The sequence below is a fragment of the Crocodylus siamensis genome, unplaced genomic scaffold (genome assembly GCF_052110815.1).
Source record: "Crocodylus siamensis isolate JL-2025a unplaced genomic scaffold, ASM5211081v1 HiC_scaffold_16, whole genome shotgun sequence".
NCBI classification, from domain to species: Eukaryota; Metazoa; Chordata; order Crocodylia; family Crocodylidae; genus Crocodylus; species Crocodylus siamensis.
The window spans coordinates 261,486-283,843 of NW_028324426.1; positions in this window are offsets into that span (position 1 = coordinate 261,486).

Sequence of the window (22,358 nt, forward strand, 5' to 3'; positions counted from 1 at the left end):
CTTGCCTGGGGTTCACCTGGTGGCTGCAAGGCCCCATTCGCTTGCCTGGGGTTAACGTGCTGGCTGCAAGGCCCCATTCGCTTGCGTGGGGTTGACCTGGTGGCTGCAAGGCCCCATTCGCTTGCTTCGGGTTGACCTTTTGGCTGCAAGGCCCCATTCGCTTACATTGGGGTGATCTGGTGCCTCCAAGGCCCCATTCGCTTGCCTGGGGTCTACCTGGTGGCTGCAAGGCCCCATTCCCTTACCTGTTGTTGAACTGCTTGGTCCAAGGCAGCATTCCTTGCCTGGGGTTGACCTGGTGGCTGAAAGGCCCCATTATACTTACATTGGGTTGACCTGGTGGCTGCAAGGCCCCATTCTCTTTCCTGGCGTTGACCTGGTGGCTTCTAGGCCCAATTCACTTGCCTGGGGTTGACCTGCTGGCTGCTAGGCCCCATTCGCTTGCCTGGGGTTGACCTGGTGGCTGCAAGGCCCCATTCGCTTCCCTGGGGTCGACCTGGTGGCTGCAAGGCCCCTTTCGCTTGCCTGGGGTCGAGCTGGTGGCTGCAAGGCCCCATTCGCTTGCCTGGGCTCGACCTGGTGGCTGCAGGGCCGCATTCGCTTGCCTAGGGTCGACCTGGTGGCTGCAAGGCGCCATTCGCTTGCCTGGGGCCGACCTGGTGGCTGCAAGGCCATATTCCCTTCCATTGGGTTGACCTGGTGGCTGCAAGGCCCCATTCGCTTGGCTGGGGTTGACCTGGTGGCTGCAAGGCCCCATTCGCTTACCTGGGGTGAACGTGCTGGCTGCAAGGCCCCTTTCACTTACATTGGGTTGACCTAGTGGCTGCAGGGCCCAATTTGCTTACATTGGGTTGACCTGGTGGCTGCTAGGCCCCATTCGCTTGCCTGGGGTCGACCTGGTGGCTGCAAGGCGCCATTCGCTTGCCTGGGGCCGACGTGGTGGCTGCAAGGCCATATTCCCTTCCATTGGGTTCACCTAGTGGCTGCAAGGCCCCATTCTCTTGCCTGGGGTTGACCTGGTGGCTGTAAGGCCCCATTCGCTTCCTTGGGTTCACCTGGTGTCTGCAAGGCCCCTTTCGCTTCCCTGGGGTCGACCTGGTGGCTGCAAGGCCCCATTCGCTTGCCTGGGGTCGACCTGGTGGCTGCAAGGCCCCATTCGCTTGCCTGGGGTCGACCTGGTGGCTGCAAGGCCCCATTCGCTTGCCTGGGGTCGACCTGGTGGCTGCAAGGCCCCATTTGCTTGCCTGAGGTCGACCTGGTGGATGCAAGGCCCCATTCCCTTTCCTGGGGTCGACCTGGTGGCTGCAAGGCGCCATTCCCTTGCCTGGGGTTGGCCTGGTGGCTGCAAGGCCGCATTCTCTTCCATTGGGTTGACCTGGTGGCTGCAAGGCCCCATTCTCTTTCCTGGGGTTGACCTGGTGGCTGCTAGGCCCCATTCGCTTTCCTGGGTGTTGACCTGGTGGCTGCTAGGCCCCATCCTCTTGCCTGGGGTTGACCTGGTGGCTGCTAGGCCCCATTCGCTTGCCTGGGGTTGACCTGGTGGCTGCTAGGCCCCATTTGCTTACCTGGGGTCGACCTGGTGGCTGCAAGGCCACATTCCCTTACCTGGGGTTGAACTGCTGGGTCCAAGGCCGCATTCACTTGCCTGGGGTTGACCTGGGGGCTGCAAGGCCCCATTAACTTACATTGGGTTTACCTGTTGGCTGCAAGGCCCCATTCTCTTTCCTGGGGTTGACCTGGTGGCTGCTAGGCCCCATTCGCTTGCCTGGGATTGACCTGGTGGCTGCTAGGCCCCATTCTCTTGCCTGGGGTTGACCTGGTGGCTGCTAGGCCCCATTTGCTTGCCTGGGGTTGACCTGGTGGCTGCAAAGCCCCATTCGCTTGCCTGGGGTTCACCTGGTGGCTGCTAGGCCCCATTCGCTTGCCTGGGATTCACCTGGTGGCTGCTAGGCCCCATTCACTGGCCTGGGCTCGACCTTGTGGCTGCAAGGCCCCATTCCCTTACCTGGGGTTTACCTGCTGGGTCCAAGGCCCCATTCGCTTTCCTGGGGTTGACCTGCCGGCTGAAAGGGGCCATTCGCTTGTATTGCGTTGTCCTGGTGTCTGCAAGACCCCATTCGCTTGCCTAGGGTTGACCTGGTGGCTACAACTCCCCAGTCGCTTGGATGGGGTTTACCTGGTGGCTGCAAGGCCCCATTCGCTTACCTGGGGTGAACGTGCTGGCTGCAAGGCCCCTTTCACTTACATTGGGTTGACCTAGTGGCTGCAAGGCCCAATTTGCTTACATTGGGTTGACCTGGTTGCTGCAAGGCCCCATTCGCTTGCCTGGGGTTCACCTGGTGGCTGCAAGGCCCCATTCGCTTGCCTGGGGTTCACCTGGTGGCTGCAAGGCCCCATTCGCTTGCCTGGGGTTAACGTGCTGGCTGCAAGGCACGTTTCACTTACATTGGGTTGACCTAGAGGATGCTAGGCCCAATTCGCTTACATTGGGATGACCTGGTGGCTGCAAGGCCCCATTCGCTTGCCTGGGGTTGACCTGGTGGCTGCAAGGCCCCATTCACTTGCCTGGGGTCGACCTGGTGGATGCAAGGCCGCGTTCTCTTGCCTAGGGTCCACCTCGTGGCTGCAAGGCACAATTCGCTTACCTGGGGTTGACCTGGTGGCTGCAAGGCCCCATTCGCTTGCCTGGGGTCCACCTGGTGGCTGCAAGGCCCCTTTCGCTTGCCTGGCATCGACCTGGTGGCTGCAAGGCCGCATTCGCTTGCCTGGCATCGACCTGGTGGCTGCAAGGCCGCATTCGCTTGCCTAATGTCGACCTGGTGGCTGCAAGGCACCATTCGCTTACCTGAGGTTGACCTGGTGGCTGGAAGGCCCCATTGGTTTACCTGGGGTTGACCTTGTGGCTGCAAATCGGCATTCGCTTCCCTGGGGTTGACCTGGTGGCTGCTATGCCCCATTCTCTTACATTGGGTTGACCTGGTGGCTGCAAGTCCCCATTCGCTTGCCTGGGGTTGACCTGGTGGGTGGTAGGCCCCATTCTCTTACATTGGGTTGACCTGTTGGCTGCAAGGCCCCATTCGCTAGCCTGGGGTCGACCTAGTGGCTGCTAGGCCCCATTCACAGGCCTGGGGTCGACCTGGTGGTTGCAAGGCAAAAATTCACTGGCCTGGGGTCGACCTGGTGGCTGCAAGGCCCCATTCCCTTGCCTGGGGTTGACCTGCTGTGTCCAAGGCCCCATTCGCTTTCCTGGGGTTCACCTGCTGGCTGAAAGGGCCCATTCGCTTGTACTGCGTTGACCTGGTGTCTGCAAGACCCATTTGATTGCCTGGGGTTGACCTAGTGGCTGCAAGGCCCCATTTGCTTTCCTGGGGTCGACCTGCTGTCTCCAAGGCCCCATTCGCTTTCGCGGGGTTCACCTGCTGTCTGAAAGGGGCCATTCGCTTGTACTGCGTTCACCTGGAGCCTGCAAGACCCATTTGATTGCCTGGGGTTGACCTGGTGGCTGAAGGCCCCATTTGCTTGCCTGGGGTCGACCTGGTGGCTGCAAGGCCCCATTTGCTTGCCTGGGGTCGACCTGGTGGCTGCAACGGCGCATTAGGTTGCCTGGGGACGACCTGGTGCCTGCAAGGCCCCATTCGCTTGCCTGGGGTTGACCTGGTGGCTGCAAAGCCCCATTCGCTTGCCTGGGGTTCACCTGGTGGCTGCAAGGCGCCTTTCGCTTCCCTGGGGTTGACCTTGTGGCTGCAAGGCCCCATTCGCTTCCCTGGGGTTCACCTGGTGGCTGCTAGGCCCCATTCGCTTGCCTGGGGTTCACCTGGTGGCTGGTAGGCCACATTCACTGGCCTGGGCTCGACCTTGTGGCTGCAAGGCCCCATTCCCTTAGCTGGGGTTGACCTGGTGCGTTCAAGGCCCCATCCGCTTTCCTGGGGTTGACCTGGTGGCTGCTAGGCCCCATTCTCTTACATTGGGTTGACCTGGTGGCTGCTAGGCCCCATTCGCTTTCCTGGGGTTGACCTGGTGGCTGCTAGGCCCCATCCTCTTGCCTGGGGTTGATCTGGTGGCTGCTAGGCCCCATTCGCTTGCCTGGGGTTGACCTGGTGGCTGCTAGGCCCCATTTGCTTACCTGGGGTCGACCTGGTGGCTGCAAGGCCACATTCCCTTACCTGGGGTTGAACTGCTGGGTCCAAGGCCGCATTCACTTGCCTGGGGTTGACCTGGGGGCTGCAAGGCCCCATTAACTTACATTGGGTTTACCTGTTGGCTGCAAGGCCCCATTCTCTTTCCTGGGGTTGACCTGGTGGCTGCTAGGCCCCATTCGCTTGCCTGGGATTGACCTGGTGGCTGCTAGGCCCCATTCTCTTGCCTGGGGTTGACCTGGTGGCTGCTAGGCCCCATTTGCTTGCCTGGGGTTGACCTGGTGGCTGCAAAGCCCCATTCGCTTGCCTGGGGTTCACCTGGTGGCTGCTAGGCCCCATTCGCTTGCCTGGGATTCACCTGGTGGCTGCTAGGCCCCATTCACTGGCCTGGGCTCGACCTTGTGGCTGCAAGGCCCCATTCCCTTACCTGGGGTTTACCTGCTGGGTCCAAGGCCCCATTCGCTTTCCTGGGGTTGACCTGCCGGCTGAAAGGGGCCATTCGCTTGTATTGCGTTGTCCTGGTGTCTGCAAGACCCCATTCGCTTGCCTAGGGTTGACCTGGTGGCTACAACTCCCCAGTCGCTTGGATGGGGTTACCTGGTGGCTGCAAGGCCCCATTCGCTTACCTGGGGTGACCGTGCTGGCTGCAAGGCCCCTTTCACTTACATTGGGTTGACCTAGTGGCTGCAAGGCCCAATTTGCTTACATTGGGTTGACCTGGTTGCTGCAAGGCCCCATTCGCTTGCCTGGGGTTCACCTGGTGGCTGCAAGGCCCCATTCGCTTGCCTGGGGTTCACCTGGTGGCTGCAAGGCCCCATTCGCTTGCCTGGGGTTAACGTGCTGGCTGCAAGGCACGTTTCACTTACATTGGGTTGACCTAGAGGATGCTAGGCCCAATTCGCTTACATTGGGATGACCTGGTGGCTGCAAGGCCCCATTCGCTTGCCTGGGGTTGACCTGGTGGCTGCAAGGCCCCATTCACTTGCCTGGGGTCGACCTGGTGGCTGCAACGCCGCGTTCTCTTGCCTAGGGTCCACCTCGTGGCTGCAAGGCACAATTCGCTTACCTGGGGTTGACCTGGTGGCTGCAAGGCCCCATTCGCTTGCCTGGGGTCCACCTGGTGGCTGCAAGGCCCCTTTCGCTTGCCTGGCGTCGACCTGGTGGCTGCAAGGCCGCATTCGCTTGCCTAATGTCGACCTGATGGCTGCAACGCACCATTCGCTTACCTGAGGTTGACCTGGTGGCTGGAAGGCCCCATTGGTTTACCTGGGGTTGACGTTGTGGCTGCAAATCGGCATTCGCTTCCCTGGGGTTGACCTGGTGGCTGCTAGGCCCCATTCTCTTACATTGGGTTGACCTGGTGGCTGCAAGTCCCCATTCGCTTGCCTGGGGTTGACCTGGTGGGTGGTAGGCCCCATTCTCTTACATTGGGTTGACCTGTTGGCTGCAAGGCCCCATTCGCTAGCCTGGGGTCGACCTGGTGGCTGCTAGGCCCCATTCACAGGCCTGGGGTCGACCTGGTGGTTGCAAGGCAAAAATTCACTGGCCTGGGGTCGACCTGGTGGCTGCAAGGCCCCATTCCCTTGCCTGGGGTTGACCTGCTGTGTCCAAGGCCCCATTCGCTTTCCTGGGGTTCACCTGCTGGCTGAAAGGGCCCATTCGCTTGTACCAGCGTTGACCTGGTGTCTGCAAGACCCCATTTGATTGCCTGGGGTTGACCTGGTGGCTGCGAGGCCCCATTTGCTTGCCTGGGGTCGACCTGCTGTCTCCAAGGCCCCATTCGCTTTCGCGGGGTTCACCTGCTGTCTGAAAGGGGCCATTCGCTTGTACTGCGTTCAGGCCCCATTCTTTTAAATTGGGTTGAGCCTGCAAGACCCATTTGATTGCCTGGGGTTGACCTGGTGGCTGGAAGGCCCCATTTCACTGCTTCCCTGGGGTCGACCTGCTGGCTGCAAGGCCCCATTACTTGCCTGGGGTTGACCTGCTGGGTGCAAGGCCCCATTCGCTTGCCTGGGGTTCACCTGGTGGCTGCAAAGGGGCCATTCGCTTGTACTGGGGTTGACCTGGTGGCTGCAAGACCCATTTGCTTGCCTGGGGTCGACCTGGTGGCTGCAAGGCCCCATTCGCTTGCCTGGGGTCGACCTGGTGGCTGCAAGGCGCCATTCGCTTGCCTGGGGTCGACCTGTTTGCTGCAAGGCCCAATTCTCTTGCCATTGGGTTGACCTGGTGTCTTCAAGGCCCCATTCGCTTGCCTGGGGTTGACCTGGTGGCTGCAAGGCCCACTCGCTTACCTGGGGTTGACCTGGTGGCTGCAAGGCCCCATTCTCTTACCTGGGGTTGACCTGGTGGCTGCAAGGCCCCATTCTCTTTACCTGGGGTTGACCTGGTGGCTGCAAGGCCCCATTCGCTTGCCTGGGGTTCACCTGGTGGCTGCTAGGCCCCATTCTATTTACATTGGGTTTACCTGTTGGCTGCAAGACCCCATTCGCTTGCCTGGGGTTCGACCTGGTGGCTGCTAGGCCCCATTCACAGGCCTGGGGTCGACCTCGATGGCCGCAAGGCCCCATTTACTGGCGTGGGGTCGACCTCATGGCTGCAAGGACCCATTCACAGGCCAGTCGACCTGGTGGCTGTAAGGCCCCATTCATTTGCCTGGGGTTGACCTGGTGGCTGCAAGGCCCCATTCGCTTGCCTCGGGTTGACCTGGTGGCTGCAAGGCGCCATTCGCTTGCCTCGGGTTGACCTGGTGGCTGCAAGGCCCCATTCGCTTGCCTGGGGTTGACCTGGTGGCTGCAAGGCCCCTTTCGCTTCCCTGGGGTTGACCTTGTGGCTGCAAGGCACCATTCGCTTGCCTGGGGTTCACCTGGTGGCTGCTAAGCCCCATTCACTGGCCTGGGCTCGAGCTTGTGGCTGAAAGGCCCCATTCCCTTACCTGGGGTTGACCTGCTGCGTCCAAGGCCCCATCCGCTTTCCTGGGGTTGACCTGCTTGCTACAAGGGGCCATTCGCTTGTACTGCGTTGATCTGGTGTCTGAAAGACCCCATTCTCTTGCCTGAGGTTGACCTGGTGGATGCAAGGCCCCATTCGCATACCTGGGGTCTGACCTGGTGGCTTCAAGCCCCATTCACATGCCTGGGGTTGACCTGGTGGCTTCTAGGCCCCATTCTCTTACATTGGGTTGACCTGGTGGCTGCAAGGCCCCGTTCACTGGCCTGGGATCGACCTGGTGGCTGCAAGGCCCCAGTCCCTTACCTGCGGTTGACCTGCTGGCTGCAAGGGGCCATTCGCTTGTATTGCGTTGACCTGGTGGCTGCAAGGCCCCATTCCCTTGCCTGGGGATGACCTGGTGGCTGCAAGGGGCCATTCACTTGCCTGGGGTTGACCTGAGTGGCTGCTCGGCCCCATTCTCTTACATTGGGTCGACCTGGTGGCTGTAAGGCCCCATTCTCTTACCTGGGGTTGGCCAGGTGGCTGCAAGGCCCCATTCCCTTACCTGGGGTTGATCTGCTTGGTCCAAGGCCCAATTCGCTTTCCTGGGGTTGACCTGCAGGCTGCACAGGGCCTTTCGCTTGTATTGCGTTGACCTGGTTGCTGCAAGGCCCCATTCGCTTACTTGGGGTTGACCTGGTGGCTGCAAGGCCCCATTCCCTTACCTGGGGTGGATCTGCTTGGTCCAAGGCCCAATTCGCTTTCCTGGGGTTGACCTGCAGGCTGCAAAGGGCCTTTCGCTTGTATTGCGTTGACCTGGTGGCTGCAAGGCCGCATTCACTTGTCTGGGGTCGACCTGGTGGCTGCTAGGCCCCATTCACAGGCCTGGGGTCGACCTGGTGGTTGCAAGGCAAAAATTCACTGGCCTGGGGTCGACCTGGTGGCTGCAAGGCCCCATTCCCTTGCCTGGGGTTGACCTGCTGTGTCCAAGGCCCCATTTGCTTTCCTGGGGTTCACCTGCTGGCTGAAAGGGCCCATTCGCTTGTACTGCGTTGACCTGGTGTCTGCAAGACCCATTTGATTGCCTGGGGTTGACCTGGTGGCTGCAAGGCCCCATTTGCTTCCCTGGGGTCGACCTGCTGTCTCCAAGGCCCCATTCGCTTTCGCGGGGTTCACCTGCTGTCTGAAAGGGGCCATTCGCTTGTACTGCGTTGACCTGCTGTCTGAAAGAACCATTTGAATGCCTGGGGTTGACCTGGTGGCTGCAAGGCCCCATTTGCTTGCCTGGGGTCGACCTGGTGGCTGCAACGGCGCATTAGGTTGCCTGGGGACGACCTGGTGCCTGCAAGGCCCCATTCGCTTGCCTGGGGTTGACCTGGTGGCTGCAAAGCCCCATTCGCTCGCCTGGGGTTCACCTGGTGGCTGCAAGGCCCCTTTCGCTTCCCTGGGGTTGACCTTGTGGCTGCAAGGCCCCATTCGCTTGCCTGGGGTTCACCTGGTGGCTTCTAGGCCCCCTTCGCTTGCCTGGGGTTCACCTGGTGGCTGCTAGGCCACATTCACTGGCCTGGGCTCGACCTTGTGGCTGCAAGGCCCCATTCCCTTAGCTCGGGTTTACCTGGTGCGTTCAAGGCCCCATCCGCTTTCCTGGGCTTGACCTGGTGGCTGCTAGGCCCCATTCTCTTACATTGGGTTGACCTGGTGGCTCCAGGGCCCCATTCGCTTGCCTGGGGTTCACCTGGTGGCTGGTAGGCCCCATTCTATCACATTGGGTTGACCTGTTGGCTGCAAGACCGCATTCGCTTGCCTGGGGTCGACCTGGTGGCTGCTAGGCCCCATTCACAGGCCTGGGGTCGACCTGATGGCTGCAAGGCCCCATTCACTGGCGTGGGGTCGACCTGGTGGCTGCAAGACCCCATTCACAGGCCTGGAGTAGACCTGGTGGCTGCAAGGCCCCATTCATTTGCCTGGGGTTGACCTGGTGGCTGCAAGGCCCCATTCGCTTGCCTCGGGTTGACCTGGTGGCTGCAAGGCGCCATTCGCTTGCCTCGGGTTGACCTGGTGGCTGCAAGGCCCCATTCGCTTGCCTGGGGTTGACCTGGTGGCTGCAAGGCCCCTTTCGCTTCCCTGGGGTTGACCTTGTGGCTGCAAGGCACCATTCGCTTGCCTGGGGTTCACCTGGTGGCTGCTAAGCCCCATTCACTGGCCTGGGCTCGACCTTGTGGCTGAAAGGCCCCATTCCCTTACCTGGGGTTGACCTGGTGCGTCCAAGGCCCCATCCGCTTTCCTGGGGTTGACCTGCTTGCTACAAGGGGCCATTCGCTTGTACTGCGTTGATCTGGTGTCTGAAAGACCCCATTCGCTTGCCTGAGGTTGACCTGGTGGCTACAAGGCCCCATTCGCATACCTGGGGTTGACCTGGTGGCTTCAAGCCCCATTCACATACCTGGGGTTGACCTGGTGGCTTCTAGGCCCCATTCTCTTACATTGGGTTGACCTGGTGGCTGCAAGGCCCCGTTCACTGGCCTGGGATCGACCTGGTGGCTTCAAGGCCCCAGTCCCTTACCTGCGGTTGACCTGCTGGCTGCAAGGGGCCATTCGCTTGTATTGCGTTGACCTGGTGGCTGCAAGGCCCCATTCCCTTGCCTGGGGATGACCTGGTGGCTGCAAGGGGCCATTCACTTGCCTGGGGTTGACCTGGTGGCTGCTAGGCCCCATTCTCTTACATTGGGTCGACCTGGTGGCTGTAAGGCCCCATTCTCTTACCTGGGGTTGGCCAGGTGGCTGCAAGGCCCCATTCCCTTACCTGGGGTTGATCTGCTTGGTCCAAGGCCCAATTCGCTTTCCTGGGGTTGACCTGCAGGCTGCAAAGGGCCTTTCGCTTGTATGGCGTTGACCTGGTGGCTGCAAGGCCCCATTCGCTTACTTGGGGTTGACCTGGTGGCTGCAAGGCCCCATTCCCTTACCTGGGGTGGATCTGCTTGGTCCAAGGCCCAATTCGCTTTCCTGGGGTTGACCTGCAGGCTGCAAAGGGCCTTTCGCTTGTATTGCGTTGACCTGGTGGCTGCAAGGCCGCATTCACTTGCCTGGGGTCGACCTGGTGGCTGCTAGGCCCCATTCACAGGCCTGGGGTCGACCTGGTGGTTGCAAGGCAAAAATTCACTGGCCTGGGGTCGACCTGGTGGCTGCAAGGCCCCATTCCCTTGCCTGGGGTTGACCTGCTGTGTCCAAGGCCCCATTCGCTTTCCTGGGGTTCACCTGCTGGCTGAAAGGGCCCATTCGCTTGTACTGCGTTGACCTGGTGTCTGCAAGACCCATTTGATTGCCTGGGGTTGACCTGGTGGCTGCAAGGCCCCATTTGCTTGCCTGGGGTCGACCTGCTGTCTCCAAGGCCCCATTCGCTTTCGCGGGGTTCACCTGCTGTCTGAAAGGGGCCATTCGCTTGTACTGCGTTCACCTGGAGCCTGCAAGACCCATTTGATTGCCCGGGGTTGACCTGGTGGCTGAAGGCCCCATTTGCTTGCCTGGGGTCGACCTGGTGGCTGCAAGGCCCCATTCGCTTGCCTGGAGTCGACCTGGTCGCTGCTAGGCACCATTCTCTTACATTGGGTTGACATGTTGGCTGCAAGGCCCCATTCGCTTGCCTGGGGTTGACCTGGTGGCTGCAAGGCCCCATTCACAGGCCTCGGGTCGATCTGGTGGCTGCAAGGCCCCATTCCCTTACCTGGGGTTGACCTGCTGTGTCCAAGGCCCCAATCGCTTGCCTGGAGTTCACCTGCTGGCTGAAAGGGGCCATTCACTTGTACTGCGTTGACCTGGTGTCTGCAAGACCCATTTGATTGCCTGTGGTTGACCTGGTGGCTGCAAGGCCCCATTTGCTTGCCTGGGGTTACCTGCAATGTCCAAGTCCCCATTAGGTTTCCTGGGGTTCACCTGTTGGCTGAAAGGGGCCATTCGCTTGTACTGCGTTGACCTGCTGTCTGAAAGAACCATTTGAATGCCTGGGGTTGACCTGGTGGCTGCAAGGCCCCATTTGCTTGTCTGGGGTCGACCTGGTGGCTGCAACGGCGCATTAGGTTGCCTGGGGACGACCTGGTGCCTGCAAGGCCCCATTCGCTAGCCTGGGGTTGACCTGGTGGCTGCAAAGCCCCATTCGCTTGCCTGGGGTTCACCTGGTGGCTGCAAGGCCCCTTTCGCTTCCCTGGGGTTGACCTTGTGGCTGCAAGGCCCCATTCGCTTCCCTGGGGTTCACCTGGTGGCTGCTAGGCCCCATTCGCTTGCCTGGGGTTCACCTGGTGGCTGCTAGGCCACATTCACTGGCCTGGGCTCGACCTTGTGGCTGTAAGGCCCCATTCCCTTAGCTGGGGTTGACCTGGTGCGTTCAAGGCCCCATCCGCTTTCCTGGGGTTGACCTGGTGGCTGCTAGGCCCCATTCTCTTACATTGGGTTGACCTGGTGGCTGCAGGGCCCCATTCGCTTGCCTGGGGTCGACCTGGTGGCTGCTAGGCCCCATTCACAGGCCTGGGGTCGACCTGGTGGCTGCAAGGCCCCATTCACTGGCCTGGGGTCGACCTGGTGGCTACAAGGCCCCATTCACAGGCCTGGAGTCGACCTGGTGGCTGCAAGGCCCCATTCATTTGCCTGGGGTTGACCTGGTGGCTGCAAGGCCCCATTCGCTTGCCTCGGGTTGACCTGGTGGCTGCAAGGCGCCATTCCCTTGCCTCGGGTTGACGTGGTGGCTGCAAGGCCCCATTCGCTTGCCTGGGGTTGACCTGGTGGCTGCAAGGCCCCTTTCGCTTCCCTGGGGTTGACCTTGTGGCTGCAAGGCACCATTCGCTTGCCTGGGGTTCACCTGGTGGCTGCTAAGCCCCATTTACTGGCCTGGGCTCGACCTTGTGGCTGAAAGGCCCCATTCCCTTACCTGGGGTTGACCTGGTGCGTCCAAGGCCCCATCCGCTTTTCTGGGGTTGACCTGCTTGCTACAAGGGGCCATTCGCTTGTACTGCGTTGATCTGGTGTCTGAAAGACCCCATTCGCTTGCCTGAGGTTGACCTGGTGGCTGCAAGGCCCCATTCGCATACCTGGGGTTGACCTGGTGGCTTCAAGCCCCATTCACATACCTGGGGTGGACCTGGTGGCTTCTAGGCCCCATTCTCTTACATTGGGTTGACCTGGTGGCTGCAAGGCCCCGTTCACTGGCCTGGGATCGACCTGGTGGCTGCAAGGCCCCAGTCCCTTACCTGCGGTTGACCTGCTGGCTGCAAGGGGCCATTCGCTTGTATTGCGTTGACCTGGTGGCTGCAAGGCCCCATTCCCTTGCCTGGGGATGACCTGGTGGCTGCAAGGGGCCATTCACTTGCCTGGGGTTGACCTGGTGGCTGCTAAGCCCCATTCTCTTACATTGGGTCGACCTGGTGGCTGTAAGGCCCCATTCTCTTACCTGGGGTTGGCCAGGTGGCTGCAAGGCCCCATTCCCTTACCTGGGGTTGATCTGCTTGGTCCAAGGCCCAATTCGCTTTCCTGGGGTTGACCTGCAGGCTGCAAAGGGCCTTTCGCTTGTATTGCGTTGACCTGGTGGCTGCAAGGCCCCATTCGCTTACTTGGGGTTGACCTGGTGGCTGCAAGGCCCCATTCCCTTACCTGGGGTGGATCTGCTTGGTCCAAGGCCCAATTCGCTTTCCTGGGGTTGACCTGCAGGCTGCAAAGGGCCTTTCGCTTGTATTGCGTTGACCTGGTGGCTGCAAGGCCGCATTCACTTGCCTGGGGTCGACCTGGTGGCTGCAAGGCCACATTCGCTTACCTGGGGTTAACGTGCTGGCTGCAAGGCCCCTTTTACTTACATTCGGTTGACCTAGTGGCTGCTGGGCCCAATTCGCTTCCATTGGGTTTACCTGGTGGCTGTAAGGCCCCATTCGCTTGCCTGGGGTTGGCGTGGTGGCTGCAAGGACCCATTCACTTAACTGGGGTTGACCTGGTAGCTGCCAGGCCCCATTCTCTTACATTGCGTTGACCTGGTGGCTGCCAGGTTCCATTCGCTTGCCTGTGGTTGACCTTGTGGCTGCAAGGCCCCATTCGCTTGCCTGGGGTTGACCTGGAGCCTGCAAGTCCCCATTCGCTTCCCTGGGGTAGAACTGGTGGCTGCAAGGCCCCATTCGCTTGCCTGGGGTTGACCTGGTGGCTGCAAGGCCCTATTTGATTGCCTGTGGTCGACCTGGTGGCTGCAAGGCCGCATTCGCTTGCCTGGGGACGACCTGGTGCCTGCCAGGCCCCATTCGCTTGCCTGGGGTCGACCTGGTGGCTGCAAGGCCGCATTCGCTTGCCTAGGGTCGACCTGGTGGCTGCAAGGCGGCATTCGCTTGTGTGGGGTCGACCTGGTGGCTGCAAGGCCCCATTCTATTCCATTCGGTTGACCTGGTGGCTGGAAGGCCCCATTCTCTTGCCTGGGGTTGACCTGGTGGCTGCAAGGCCCCATTCGCTTACCTGGGGTTGACCTGGTGGCTGCAAGGCCCCATTCGCTTACCTGGGCTTGACCTGGTGGCTGGAAGGCCCCATTCGCTTACCTGGGGTTGACCTGGTGGGTGCAAGTCCCCATTCGCTTCCCTGGGGTTGACCTGGTGGCTGCTAGGCCCCATTCTCTTACATTGGGTTGACCTGGTGGCTGCAAGGCCCCATTCGCTTTCCTGGGGTTGACCTGGTGGCTGGTGGGCCCCATTCTATTACATTGGGTTGACCTGTTGGCTGCAAGGCCCCATTCGCTTTCCTGGGGTCGACCTCGTGGCTGCTAGGCCCCATTCACACGCCTGGGGTCGATCTGGTGGCTGCAAGGCCCCATTCACTGGCCTGGGGTCGACCTGGTGGCTGCAAGGCCCCATTCACAGGCCTGGGGTCGAACTGGTGGCTGCAAGGCCCCATTCGCTTACCTGGGGTTGACCTGCTGTGTCCAGGGCCCCATTTGCTTTCCTGGGGTTCACCTGCTGGCTGAAAGGTGCCATTCGCTTGTACTGCCTTGACCTGGTGTCTGCAAGACCCATTTCATTGACTGGGGTTGACCTGGTGGTTGCAAGGCCCCATTCGCTTGCCTCTGGTTGACCTGGTGGCTGCAAGGCCCCATTCGCTTGCCTGGGGTTGACCTGGTGGCTGCAAGGCCCCATTCACTTGCCTGGGGTTGACCTGGTGGCTGCAAGGCCCCATTCGCTTGCCTCGTGTTGACCTGGTGGCTGCAAGGCCCCATTCACTTGCCTGGGGATGACCTGGTGGCTGCAAGGCCCCATTCGCTTGCCTGGGGTTGACCTGGTGGCTGCAAGGGCCCTTTCGCTTCCCTGGGGTTGACCTTGTGGCTGCAAGGCCCCATTCGCTTGCCTGGGGTTCACCTGGTGGCTGCTAGGCCCCAGTCACTTGCCTGGGCTCGACCTTGTGGCTGCAAGGCCCCATTCCCTTAGCTGGGGTAGACCTGCTGGGTCCAAGACCCCATTCGCTTTCCTGGGGTTGACCTGCTGGCTGCAAGGGGCCATTCGCTTGTATTGCGTTGACCTGGTGTCTGCAACAACCTATTCGCTTGTCTGGGGTTGACCTGGTGGCTGCAAGGCCCCATTCCCTTGCCTGGGGATGACCTGGTGGCTGCAAGGGGCCATTCGCTTGCCTGGGGTTGACCTGGTGGCTGCTAGGCCCCATTCTCTTACATTGGGTCGACCTGGTGGCTGCAAGGCCCCATTCGCTTGCCTGGGGTTAACGTGCTGGCTGCAAGGCCCTTTTCACTTACATTGGGTTGACCTGGTGGCTGTAAGGCCCCATTCTCTTACCTGGGGTTGGCCAGGTGGCTGCAAGGCCCCATTCACTGGCCTGGGGTCGGCCTGGTGGCTGCAAGGCCCCATTCCCTTACCTGGGGTGGATCTGCTTGGTCCAAGGCCCAATTCGCTTTCCTGGGGTTGACCTGCTGGCTGCAAAGGGCCTTCCGCTTGTATTGCGTTGACCTGGTGGCTGCAAGGCCCCATTCGCTTACTTGTGGTTGACCTGGTGGCTGCTAGGCCCCATTCTCTTACATTGGGTTGACTTGGTGGCTGCAAGGCCGCATTCACTTGCCTGGGGTCGACCTGGTGGCAGCAAGGCTCCATTCGCTTACCTGGGTTTAACGTGCTGGCTGCAATTCCCCTTTCACTTACATTCGGTTGACCTAGTGGCTGCTGGGCCCAATTCGCTTCCATTGGGTTAACCTGGTGTCTGTAAGGCCCCATTCGCTTGCCTGGGGTTGGCGTGGTGGCTGCAAGGCCCCATTCACTTAACTGGAATTGACCTGGTTGCTGCCAGGCCCCATTCTCTTACATTTGGTTGACCTGGTGGCTGCCAGGACCCATTCGCTTGCCTCTGGTTGACCTTGTGGCTGCAAGGCCCCATTCGCTTGCCTGGGGTTGACCTGGTGTCTGCAAGTCCCCATTAGCTTCCCTGGGGTCGACCTGGAGGCTGCAAGGCCCCATTCGCTTGCCTGGGGTTGACCTGGTGGCACCAAGGCCCGATTTGCTTGCCTGGGGTCGACCTGGTGGCTGCAAGGCCCCATTCGCTTGCCTGGGGTCGACCTGGTGGCTGCAAGGCCCCATTCGCTTGCCTGGGATCGACCTGGTGGCTGCAAGGCCCCATTCTCTTGCCTAGGGTCGACCTGGTGGCTGCAAGGCGCGATTCGCTTACCTGGGGTTGACCTGGTGGCTGGAAAGCCCCATTCGCTTACCAGGGATTTACCTGGTGGCTGCAAGTCCCCATTCGCTTCCCTGGGGTTGACCTGGTGGCTGCAAGCTCCATTAACTTACCTGGGGTTGACCTGGCAGCTTCTAGGCCCCATTCTTTTAAATTGGGTTGACCTGGTGGCTGGAAGGCCCTGTTCACTGGCCTGGGGTCGACCTGCTGGCTGCAAGGCCCCAGTCCCTTACTTGCGGTTGACCTGCTGGGTCCAAGGCCCCATTCGCTTTCCTGGGGTTCACCTGCTGGCTGAAAGGGGCCATTCGCTTGTACTGCGTTGACCTGGTGTCTGCAAGACCCATTTGCTTGCCTGGGGTCGACCTGGAGGCTGCAAGGCCGCATTCGCTTGCCTGGGGTCGACCTGGTGGCTGCAAGGCGCCATTCGCTTGCCTGGGGTCGACCTGTTTGCTGCAAGGCCCAATTCTCTTCCATTGGGTTGACCTGGTGTCTTCAAGGCCCCATTCGCTTGCCTGGGGTTGACCTGGTGGCTGCAAGGCCCACTCGCTTACCTGGGGTTGACCTGGTGGCTGCAAGGCCCCATTCTCTTACCTGGGGTTGACCTGGTGGCTGCAAGGCCCCATTCTCTTTACCTGGGGTTGACCTGGTGGCTGCAAGTCCCCATTCGCTTCCCTGGGGTTGACCTGGTGGCTGCTAGGCCCCATTCTCTTTACATTGGGTTTACCTGGTGGCTGCAAGGCCCCATTCGCTTGCCTGGGGTTCACCTGGTGGCTAGGCCCCATTCACAGGCCTGGGGTCGACCTCGTGGCCGCAAGGCCCCATTTACTGGCCTGGGGTCGACCTCATGGCTGCAAGGACCCATTCACAGGCCAGGGGTCGACCTGGTGGCTGCAAGGCCCCATTCCCTTACCTGGGGTTGACCTGCTGTGTCCAAGGCCCCATTCGCTTGCCTGGCATTCACCTGGTGGCTGCTAGGCCCCATTCGCTTGCCTGGGGGTCACCTGGTGGCTGCTAGGCCCCATTCACTGGCCTGGGCTCGACCTTGTGGCTGCAAGGCCCCATTCCCTTAGCTGGGGTTGACCTGCTGCGTCCAAGGCCCCATCCGCTTTCCTGGGGTTGACCTGCTTGCTACAAGGGGCCATTCACTTGTATTGCATTGACCTGGTGTCTGCAAGACCCCATTCTCTTGCCTGGGGTTGACCTGGTGGATGCAAGGCCCCATTCGCCTACCTGGGGCTGACCTGGTGGCTGCAAGCCCCATTCCCTTGCCTGGGGTTGACCTGGTGGCTGCTAGGCCCCATTCTCTTACATTGGGTCGATCTGGTGGCTGCAAGGCCCCATTCGCTTGCCTGGGGTTATCTTGCTGGCTGCAAGGCCATTTTCACTTACATTGGGTTGACCGAGTGGCTGCTCGGCCCAATTCGCTTACATTGTGTTGACCTGGTGGCTGTAAGGCCCCATTCTCTTGCCTGGGGTTGGCCAGGTTGCTGCAAAGCCCCATTCCCTGGCCTGTGGTCGGCCTGGTGCCTGCAAGGCCCCATTCCCTTACCTGGGGTTGACCTGCTTGGTCCAAGGCCCCATTTGCTTTCCTGGGGTAGACCTGCTGGCTGCAAAGGGCCTTTCGCTTGTATTGCGTTGACCTGGTGGCTGCAAGGCCCCATTCGCTTGCCTGGCGTTGACCTGGTGGCTGCAAGGCCCCATTCGCTTACTTGGGGTTGACCTGGTGGCTGCTAGGCCCCATTCTCTTACATTGGTTTGACTTGGTGGCTGCAAGGCCGCATTCACTTGCCTGGGGTCGACCTGGTGCCTGCAAGGCCCCATTCGCTTACCTGGGGTTAACGTGCTGGCTGCAAGGCCCCTTTCACTTACATTCGGTTGACCTAGTGGCTGCTGGGCCCAATTCGCTTCCATTGGGTTAACCTGGAGGCTGTAAAGCCCCATTCGCTTGCCTGGGGTTGTCGTGGTGGCTGCAAGGCCCCATTCACTTACATTGGGTTGACCTGGTGGCTGCCAGGCCCCATTCCCTTACATTGGGTTGACCTGGTGGCTGCCAGGCCCCATTCGCTTGCCTGTGGTTGACCTTGTGCCTGCAAGGCCCCATTGCGCTTGCCTGGGGTTAACGTGCTGGCTGCAAGGCTCCTTTCAATTACATTGGGTTGACCTAGTGCCTGCTAGGCCCAATTCTCTTAGATTGGGTTGACCTGGTGGGTGCAAGGCCCCATTCGCTTGCCTGGGGTTAATGTGCTGGCTGCAAGGCCCCTTTCAATTACATTCGGTTGACCTAGTGGCTGCTGGGCCCAATTCAGTTAATTGGGTTGACCTGGTGGCTGCAAGGCCCCAGTCACTTGCCTGGGGAGACCAGGTGGCTGCAAGGCCCCATTCCTTTACCTGGTGTTGACCTTGTGGCTGCAAGGACCCATTCGTTTGCCTGGGGTTGACCTTGTGGCTGCAAGGCCCCATTTGCTTGCCTGGGGTTGACCTGGTGGCTGGAAGGCCCCATTCACTGGCCTGGGGTCGACCTGGTGCCTGAAAGGCCCCAGTCCATTACCTGGGATTGACCTGCTGGGTCCAAGGCCCCATTCTCTTTCCTGGGGTTGACCTGCTGGCTGCAAGGGGCCATACACTTGTATTACGTTGACCTGGTGTCTGCAAGACCCCATTCACATGCCTGGGGTTGACCTGGTGGCCGCAAGGCCCCATTCACTTACCTGGGGTTGACCTGGTGGCTGCTAGGCCCCATTCTCTTACATTGGGTTGACCTGGTGGCTGCAAGGCCCCATTCACTGGCCTGGGGTCGGCCTGGTGGCTGCAAGGCCCCATTCCCTTACTTGGGGTTGACCTGCTTGGTCCAAGGCCCCATTCGTTTTCCTGGGGTTGACCTGCTGGCTGCAAGGGGCCATTCGCTTGTATTCCGTTGACCTTGTGTCTAAAAGACCCCATTCGGTTGCCTGGTGTTGACCTGGTGGCTGCAAGGCCCCATTTGCTTGCCTGGGGTTGACCTGGTGGCTGCTAGGTCCAATTCGCTTACATTGGGTTGACCTGGTGGTTGCAAGGCCCAATTCGCTGGCCTGGGGTCGGCCTGGTGGCTGCAAGGCCACATTCTCTTACCTGGGGTTGACCTGCTGGGCCCAAGGCCCCATTCGCTTTCCTGGGGTTGATCTGCTCGCTGGAAGGCCCCTTCGCTTGCCTGGGGTTGACCTGGTGGCTGCAAGGCCGCATTCGTTTACCTGGGGTTGATCTGGTGGCTGCTAGGCGTCATTCTCTTACATTGGGTTGACCTGGTGGCCGCAAGGCCCCATTCGCTTGCCTGGGGTTGACGTGGTGTTTACAACGCCCCAGTTGCTTGGCTGGGGTTGACCTGGTGGCTGCAAGGCCCCATTCTCTTGCCTGGGGTTGACCTGGTTGCAGCAAGGCCCCATTCGCTTGCCTGGGGTTGACCTGGTTGCAGCAAGCCCCATTCGCTTACCTGTGGTCGACCTGGTGGCTGCAAGGCCCCATTCCCTGGCCTGGGGTCGACCTGGTGGCTGCAATGCCCCATTCCCTGGCCTGGGGTCGACCTGGTGGCTGCAAGGCCCCATTCCCTGGCCTGGGTTTGACCAGCTGGGTCCAATGCCCCATTCCCTCGCATGGGGTTGACCAGCTGGGTCCAAGGCCCCATTCGCTTTCCTGGGGTTTGACCTGGTGGCTGCAAGGCCCCATTCCCTTGACTGGGGTCCAGCTGGTGGCTGCAAGGCCCCATTCCCTTGCCTGGGGTCCACCTGGTGGCTGCAAGGCCCCGTTCCCTTTTCTGGGGTCCACCTGGTGGCTGCAAGGCCCCGTTCCCTTGCCTGGGGTCCACCTGGTGGCAGCAAGGCCCCGTTCCCTTGCCTGGGGTCCACCTGGTGGCTGCAAGGCCCCCTTCCCTTGCCTGGGGTCCACCTGGTGGCTGCAAGGGGCCTGTGAGGGCGCGGCGGCTAGGGCCGGCCGTGGACCCCCTAGCGCCCCCTACCGTCACGTTAGGGTGACGTAGCACCCTCAGAATCTCGCCCGCCATGACTTTGATGGTTGAATATCTAATGTGGAGGCTGCCAGTTTCCCTAGTGGACGGTCTTGTTGTTCCTGTCCCTATTCCAGACTGGGGTAATATGCGTCCCGCCTTAAGGGCTATGCGTGCCTCCAAACCTCCCCTTCAGCACGCCCCAAGCCTCGCAGCTGTTCTGGGGGACGTTTGTATGGTCCCTCGCCCCTCGGGTGCCCTTCTTCTCTCTCTCGGGCCCCGGGGCTCCTCGCCCACCTGGCGCCTCCTTGGGTCGGGCCCCAATCTCTAGCCCGTTCCCCGCGCCTGGGGCCTGTCACGCTGGCGCCCAGCTACTCGCTGGCGCCTCCTGGGTCCGACTCGCTAGCGCCGCTTGATACCGGCGCCCCTGGGCTGGGTTCTAGCCGGCGCCTGGCTAATCGCCGGCTCCGCCTTGAGTCTGGAGGGCTTTCGCCGCCCTAGTCTCGGCGCCCTTGGGCCGGCACGCTCTCGCCGCCCTAGTCTCAGCGCCCTTGGGCCAGCACGCTCCCTCTGCCCGGATCTCGTCTCTATCGCCGCCCTAGTCTCGGCGCCTTTGGGCCGGCTCGCTCTCGCCGGTTATTCTCTCTCGCTCTGGGTCCTCGCCCGCTCTTGGGGCCTGTACTACACCCTCTGTGCTTCGCCCCTCTGGGGCCTTGCCCACTCTGGGGCCTTGCCCTCACTAGGGCTGACACCGTGCCTCGCGCCCTGTCTCTGCCCCGCTCTGGGCCTTGCCCTCTCTAGGTCTGACACCGCGCGCCTCACGCCCTACCTCTGCCCCGCTCTGGGGCCTTGCCCTCTCTAGGGCTGACACCGCGCCTCGCGCCCTGTCTCGGCCCCGCTCTGGGCCTTGCCCTCTCTAGGGCTGACACCGCGCGCCTCGCGCTAGGGGCACCGGCACTCGCAGCCGTGCCTGTCTCCTTGACCCTTCTCTGGGTCTGGTTGCCTCGCTAGGCCTAACACCGCCCTGATGGGCCGGGGTCTGTAACCCCACACACCGCGCCTCCCTGGTGCAATACGGTGCCTCCTTGGCACCAACAATAGTGCCCCTGGCACTGCGCCCCTACTGGGCACTGGGAACCCCCAAGCTGTGGGGGAGCTCCCGTGAGGCCTCCTCGCTCCCCTACAGCCTCACCCGGTCCTCCGGTGTAAACTGCAACATAACCTCAAGCCATCTGGCTGCAACATAAACAGAGGCTCCTCACACCTAACAATAACTCCAAGCCCCGCCAGGGCTCTCAGTCCTACCTTCCATCAGGGTGATCTTGTTCCCCGCATCATCGCAGCCGGTTAGTGTGGTAAAGCAGCAACCACTAACTCAGGCCACTCAGCTCAGCCGCAGAGCTCCAGCTCCTGCGGCAGCCAGAAGGGAACTGTGACTCAGGCTCTGGCCTAAGCTGTTTATAAAGGCCGGGCCCTGCCCCCTTCTGGCCATGTGACCCACCTGGTTGCCCTGGTAACCCGGCACCTGAGCTGCCTAGGTGATTGGCAGCTCTGCCAATCACTCTCACAATCACAGGGCACAACCGTGGCTCCATGACAGGGCCATTCGCTTGTATTGCATTGACCTGGTGTCTGCAAGACCCTATTCGCTTACATGGGGTTGACCTGGTGGCTGGTAGGCCCCAGTCGCTTACCTGGGGTAAACGTGCTGGCTGCAAGGCCCCTTTCACTTACATTGTGTTGACCTAGTGACTCCTAGGCCCAATTCACGTACATTGGGGTGACCTGGTGGCTGCAAGGCCCCGTTCCCTTGACTGGGGTTGACCTGGTGGCTGCAAGGCCCTATTCGCTTGCCTGGGGTCGACCTGGTCGCTGCTAGGCCACATTCAATTACATTGGGTTGACCTGGTGGCTGAAAGGCCCCATTCACTGGCCCGGGGTTGACCTGGTGGCTGCAAGGCCCCATTCGCTTGCCTGGGGTCGACCTGGTGGCTGCAAGGCGCCATTCGCTTGCCTGGGGTCGACCTGGTGGCTTCAAGGCCCCATTCCCTTAACTGGGGTTGACCTACTGGGTCCAAGGCCCCATCCGCTTTCCTATGGTTGACCTGCTGGCTGAGAGGGGCCATTCGCTTGTATTGCGTTGACATCGTTTCTGCAAGACCCCTTTCGCTTGCCTGGGGTTGACCTGGTGGCTACAACGCCCCAGTTGCTTGCCTGGGGTTGACCTGGTGGCTGCAAGGCCCCAGTCGCTTGGCTGGGGTTGACCTGGTGGCTACAACGCCCCAGTCCCTCTACCTGCGGCTGACCGGTTGGCTGCAGGGCCCCATTCTCTTACATTGGGTTGACCTGGAGGCTGCAAGGCCCCACTCGCGTGCCTGGGGTTGACCTGGTGGCTACAACGCCCCAGTCGCTTGCCTGGGGTTGATCTGGTGGCTGCAAGGCCCCATTCGCTTACCTGGGGTTGATCTGGTGGCTGCAAGGCCCCTTTCACTTACATTGGGTTGACCTAGTGGCTGCTAGGCCCAAGTCGCTTACATTGGGTTGACCTGGTGGCTGCAAGGCCCCTTTCGCTCTGCCTGGGGTTGACCTGGTGGCTGCAAGGCCCCATTCCCTTACCTGGGGTTGACCTGCTGAGT